Source organism: Piliocolobus tephrosceles, chromosome 20 (assembly GCF_002776525.5).
Source record: "Piliocolobus tephrosceles isolate RC106 chromosome 20, ASM277652v3, whole genome shotgun sequence".
NCBI classification, from domain to species: Eukaryota; Metazoa; Chordata; class Mammalia; order Primates; family Cercopithecidae; genus Piliocolobus; species Piliocolobus tephrosceles.
The window spans coordinates 33,698,859-33,705,130 of NC_045453.1; positions in this window are offsets into that span (position 1 = coordinate 33,698,859).

Genomic DNA, 6,272 nt, shown 5'->3' on the forward strand with positions numbered 1-6,272 from the left:
TGTCCCGTGGAGGGTGGGGATGGCATTGCACACACATCACCCTGATGCTGCACTTGCCCCAGAAGTCAACACTCAGGGATTTCCCTCCACCATGGGGCTGCCTGAAAATTGGCAAGAATTCTCAGCACAAAACAAAAAACCAAACTGGTATGATGCCTCAGAGCATGTTCATCTGGGGTTTTTAGTTATTTTAAAATTTTCTTTTCATTCTAATAAAGGACAGCTTTTTCTCTAATCCGCAGATATGGCTGAATCGCTGTTTTCCAAGCAGCACACCGAAAATATTCCTACCTGAGGAGCGGAGTAGTATCCATGGAGACACAACACCAAGGCCCTCAGTATCTCACAGGCTGGCAGGCCCAGCAAGGAGCGAGCACCACGGCTTGTTAGTAAGAGGCGGCTAATGAGAGAGCCTGTTACTGACTCTGGGGTCCCTGAAACACCCTTCGCTGGGGCCTCGCTCATTCCTGGGAGGAATGCCGTCGAGTGGTTTGATCCTGGGCTTGAGCGGGACTGCGGGATTTGACTCCTAACCCCTCATTTGTGGCTGCAGGAGGCTAGACAAGCGCTTAACTCCTTTGAGCTCTTCTCTGTAAAAGGCAGACTGTAGCACCTATCCCCTAAATGTATTGAAATGATTCAACAAATGTGAGCACAGCATCAGTCTCCTGCCGGGTCCACACTGAGAAATCAATGATAGCTATGATTAACTTCATGCCCATGCCCATTGGGTCCATTCAAACCACCGAGCCCCGTGGTTGAGTTGGGCTACAGGCTGCCCTGCCCCCACCAACACAGCACATCTCGGCGGTCCCAGACAGGTGGGCGGAGGGACTCCGAGACAGCACCTTAGGGAAGGTGTCAATGCACAGGAACCTGGCGGGCATCCTTGGCGAGGTTTCGCCCTCTCCTGGCAGAGACCTTAGTGGATCCTGGGACTCCACTCTGCACCCAAAGAGCAGCCTAACTCCAGGGAGAGGCAAAGGCCAAGAGAGGCCGAGGAGTCAGCCTGACTCCTGGAAATTGTTCAGTATGTATGTATTGAGTGAGCGATTTAACGAATGACCTTTAGAGTACCCATAGCTCTCCACTTCACCGGGCTGGCTGACACCACATACAGACAACCCAGAGACACAGAAGGTAATGGAACAGACCGGTGACTTGCAGGGGAGGCTCACAGCAAGGCCATGCTGGACCCCCCGCCCCACGCAGTTCCCAGGGGAACTGTTGTCATAAATAACTCCTTTTGTGTTCTGATTTCCCTTTTCACAGGCCTGACCACCATGTCTGCATTCCCCTCCCTTGCTCCCTGGAATTCTTTCTGTTCCCCAAAGGTGCCAGGATCTCCCTGAGCCCGGCCTTTGCTCTCGCTGGTGCAGCTCCCTGTCTTTGGCATCACCCTTGATGACTTCAGCACAGGACTTGTCTTGGTTGCCATGGCACCAGACCAGAGGCCCTTCACCCCAGTGCTGCAGCCTAGCATAGTGCGTTATCACGCTAGCCACTTCCCGAAATCACCTTGCTTACAGTTTACTTGTGTGCTGTTTGTCTTCTCCCACTAGAGTGAAAGCCCCATGAAGGTGAGATTTTCATAGCTGAGTACATCACTGACTCCCCAGTGCCCAGAACATGCCTGAGACATAAAAAGCATAGATGTTGGATGGATGGAGGGAGGGAAGGAAGGAAGGAAGGAAGGAAGGAAGGAAGGAAGGAAGGAAGGAAGGAAAGAAGGGAGGGAGAGAAGGAGGAAGGGAGCGGGGAAGGGAGGGAGAGAAGGAGGAAGGGAGCAGGGAAGGGAGGGAGAGAAGGAGGAAGGGAGCAGGGAAGGGAGGGAGGGAGAAAGAAAGGGGAAGAAAGGGAGGGAGGAGGGAAGGGAGGGAGGAAGGGAGGGAGGGAGGGGGAAGGGAGGGAGGGAGGGAGAAAGGAAGGATTATGGGTATTTGGATGGATAGATGAACATGAGCAGGGCAGGGCACGGTGGCTCATGCCTGTAATACCAGCACTTTGGGAGGCCGAGGCAGGTAGATCATAAGGTCAGGAGATCGAGACCATCCTGGCTAACACGGTGAAACCCCATCTCTATTAAAAATACAAAAAATTAGCCAGGCATGGTGGCACGTGCCTGTAGCTACTCAGGAGGTTGAGGCAGAAGAATCGCTCAAACCCGGAGGCAGAGGTTGCAGTGAGCTGAGATCGCACCACTGCACTCCAGTCTGGGTGACAGACCAAGATTCTGAAAAAAAAAAAAAAGAAGAAATCATGAACAGATGACTGCATACCTATCTGCATGTGTACATGGATGAATAGATGAATAAATGGGTGGATGAGGGTATGCGTGTGTGGATGATGGGTGGATGGCAGATGGGTAAGTGGATGATGGGTGGCTGGGTGATGGGTGGGCGGTTGAGTGAATTAATAGATGGAGGGAATACATTGATTGATGGATAGACAAATGCCTGGGTTGATGACTTAGCCAGTGGGAGGCAGATGCTTCTCTCCTAGGACTTTCTGTCTTCCAGGTAAAATGTCTCCCAGCCTCGTGCTGATGCTAGTTCTCACAATGAGGCAAATTCATTTTATATCATGCAAAGAACCTCAACTTTATGGGGAAAAGCCATCCTTGGCTTCACAGACAAAAATACTCCAGGCGGGTTGCCAGGACCTCATTCCATGCCTCCAGTTAGATGGGGCACTTGGGGCTGAGTGGCGAGAGCAGCCCCTAAGCAATGTGGTGATTTCTGAAGTGTGCTCTCCCTGGCTGAGCTTGCTGAGCTTTCATCTTTGTAATTACGCTGGGACACATTTCTCATCACAGACACCAGGAGAAACCACAAGCAAGCCGGCAGCTGGTTGAGCAAGAAAGAGCAAAGCAAAGATTGACCTAGTTTGGATAAAGTGGGATCTCACCTGAGCCTTTCCCAGACGGAAATCACACTAAACCAGAGCTCTCTGTGTCTTGCACACACAGATTGTTTTTCTTCAGTCTCTTCTTATTACAGTGATATTTTTTTTTTTTTTTTGCAAGTTTTGTTCTATTCGAATTGAGTGGAAGTATAAAGAATGAAACTAACTGGGAAAATCTGAATGTTCAGCATGCACAAAGCCTCAGGCGCTCGGCGTCCTCTGGAGCCTCTGCCTATAAGTGTAGGTTTGAACCTAACAAATGAAAGTCTTTAGAAGAGTTCAGATTAATATAAGTACATGATGCATGATGGATCTGGGGATGGCTGGGGAGGTGCGGGGAGGGCGGCACGTAGCCCGACGGCCCCTTTTGTCTCAGTGGCTGGAGTTATAACCATGGTTACCAGTTCAGGGTCTCCAGATGGGAGTGACCAGGGCAGTGAGAAGCTCAAAACACTAGCAGGACTGAGAAAGGACTGAGAATGACAAGCCCAGAGTAAAGCAACTCAGCAGCTGGGACAGACATTCATTTACTTAAAGAGCTACAACGTAGGAGAGAATAGTTTTTGTGACTTCAGAGGGTAGAACTCAGGCTAACTGATAAAAGTTTCACAGATGCACATTTTGAAAATGAAGCCCAAACTTGTCCCTGCAACTGGCCGAGCCCTGCACCATGCGGCCGCTGCCTTAGGAACAACCTCTCCTGACGATCTCCTTGTTTGCTCTGCTCCAGTCACAATCGCAGAACTTCCTCCAACACACCTTGTCCTTGGTGGGCTCAGGACATTGGTACTTGCTGTTGTCTCTTTCTGAAATGAAATCCCCTTTCCCTTACTAGGGCTGGATCCGGTTTAAATCTTTACTCAGAGAAGTCCTCCCTGACCACCATTGTTGAGACGACCCCCCAGGGTTACTCTCTGATGCTGTGATCACCTGAGTTCCTTTGATTCTCAGCATTTATCACTCTCTGAAGCAAACTTGTATATGCGTTTATTTCTTCATTACCTCACTTAACGTGTATGAAGACAGGGGCTGCAGCTCTCCCGTGGGCCTCCTGTGTCCAGCTCCTAAGAGGGTGTCTGATGCACAGTAGGGCCTCAGCTGTGACTGACTGAGTGAGCGCATGAATATGCACAGAGCAGATATGCTCCGGCAGGATCAGAGCAATGCTGTCCCCACCACTCAGAAATCAAAGGACCAGCTGTGTCACCTTCACACAAGAGAGAAGAGGCCTCATCCACACCAGCAAGACAGCAGTCTGCAGCTGCACTTCAAACCTGAGCCGGTTCTCCGGCCTGCAGGCTTTCGAGGCTGAGAGGTGTGCATTTCAATCATAAGTTTTGTTTTTGAAAATGCTAAGATTTCTGGTCATTTTGTTAATATTTGATGTATCCAACAATAATCAATATCTCTCTTAGGATGGTTTTATGACTTTATTTTAACCCATTTTATCTCAATGTGCATTTGTTCTGGACTGGAAATCCAGTGTTTCTAAATTCAGGTCTCCCAGGTTCCAGGTTTTCAACTCTACAAAATCTAATGAAACATGAGTTTAGAAAATGATGATTATCTCTCACATCTTGGGAGAGTCCACACAAATGCTTCTCCAGGGGGGCTTGGCTTGAGTCAAGTTCTACTCAAGACCAGCACATGGTAAGGCCAAATTTCAATCCAGTGATGGGGATGGTGGAGGGAAGCTTATTTTATTGCTAAGTCATTAACCTATTATTTTCGTTTTAAGACAAATACAGATTTGTAGAGTAAATTCACTAAGATTTTAATGAAAAGGCTTCAATATTCAAGACATTTCACAATGAGGTGGGACACTTCTGTACTGTATTTGGCTTTCAAGAAATCCCAGTAGCTAGGAGTGACCGTATGACATCATTCTGGCCAATGAGCTTGGTTCAGAAGTTTGTGGGAAGAGAGTCTTGTCGTGAATAAAATGACAGCGCCTTCTCCTGCCTGACGTGCCGTGATGACGTGGCCATGCAGATGAAAGTGGGACCAGGAAGGAGAAGCAAGATGGTGGAAGGACCTTTTCTGTTGACGCAACAGCCCTGGCCCGAGGTTGTCCAACTGTGAACTTGCTGTAACGAGAGAAGCTACCTCTCCCCTTGGCCGGGACCCCGTGGTAGAATTTTCCAGAACTGACAGCTGAGTGCAGTCCTGAATGGAAATGCCTCATTTGGCCTCCAGAACAGGAGGCACACAGTGAGGTCCCATTGGGGATTTTCAGAGCTCAGGACAGGTGGCAGGTCACCTCTCCAGAAGTCTCTGCAGGACAGAGTTCAGAGAGGAGTTTGGCTCTGAGGCAACCAAGTTAGGCTTTACTGGAGCTCCTGGGAAACAGTAACGGTGGAAGAAATTCCCAGTCCGCTGGTACAGCAGGAAATGGCTTACTGCAATATGACTTACTTACGGCTTACAGGTGCCGTCTCATATCCATGACCGGGTCAGACATAGAGCCTCCACATTCCCATGCTTTGTCTCATAAAAGATTAGCTGAACTGTTGTTTCCACTGGTCAATCAGAACAAAGTGCTCCCTAACTGACTCAGCTATGCTGTAGTTAAGAGCCTCTCTTCTCCACAGGACCCTGGACTCCGACCCACCCTCCGCCGGACAGAGCACACAGCCTCTGACACAAAGAACACACTTCACGAGCTTTGCTTGTTCTTCTCTATAAAAGAAAAGCCCTTTTCTACCAGGCATTTGACACACTTGCAGATCTCAGGGTCAGAGTGAGCCCAGTTGCCATAGTCCCCTCCTTCAATTGCAATAGTCTTTTCAAATAACATCTCTCCTTCCATAGGTCTAGACTTGAACACCCACATAATCTTGACATCCCCGAGCTGTAAGGGTTATGGGAAGTTATAAGTACAATCCTGTTATTTGCTTGGAGCAAATTCAGTCCAGGGCGGGTGAAATGATTGTACTAAATTTAGGTAGTGTAAGTGGTAAGCTCTGGGCCAGACCTGACCCCTGCTTTCATGTTCTTTGCAGATTATCACAGCTACAAGGGCAATCCCAGGAAAGCTGATGCAGGCACACACATCTCCATACACACAGCATCACACATGTGCACAGGCACACAGGAACGTGTGCGCACCTGTATCTACAGCCCCTGGTCAGTCCGAGGAGCAGTGAGTGTTGCTTTCTTCACACCACCCTATAGTTAGGTTGACACCCCACAATGAGAGTGAAATCAGGAGGCCACAGCCCTGGATGTGCCCTGCCCTACACAAAATCATCCTGTTCTCTGTCTCCTCTCTCTGTCCTGCTCCCCTTCCACAGCCACTTCTACCAGAGGTGGCCTTCTCCTGCACAGCTCTACCCAAGTAATGGCAAGGCTGGAGCAGTTTGCAGTGA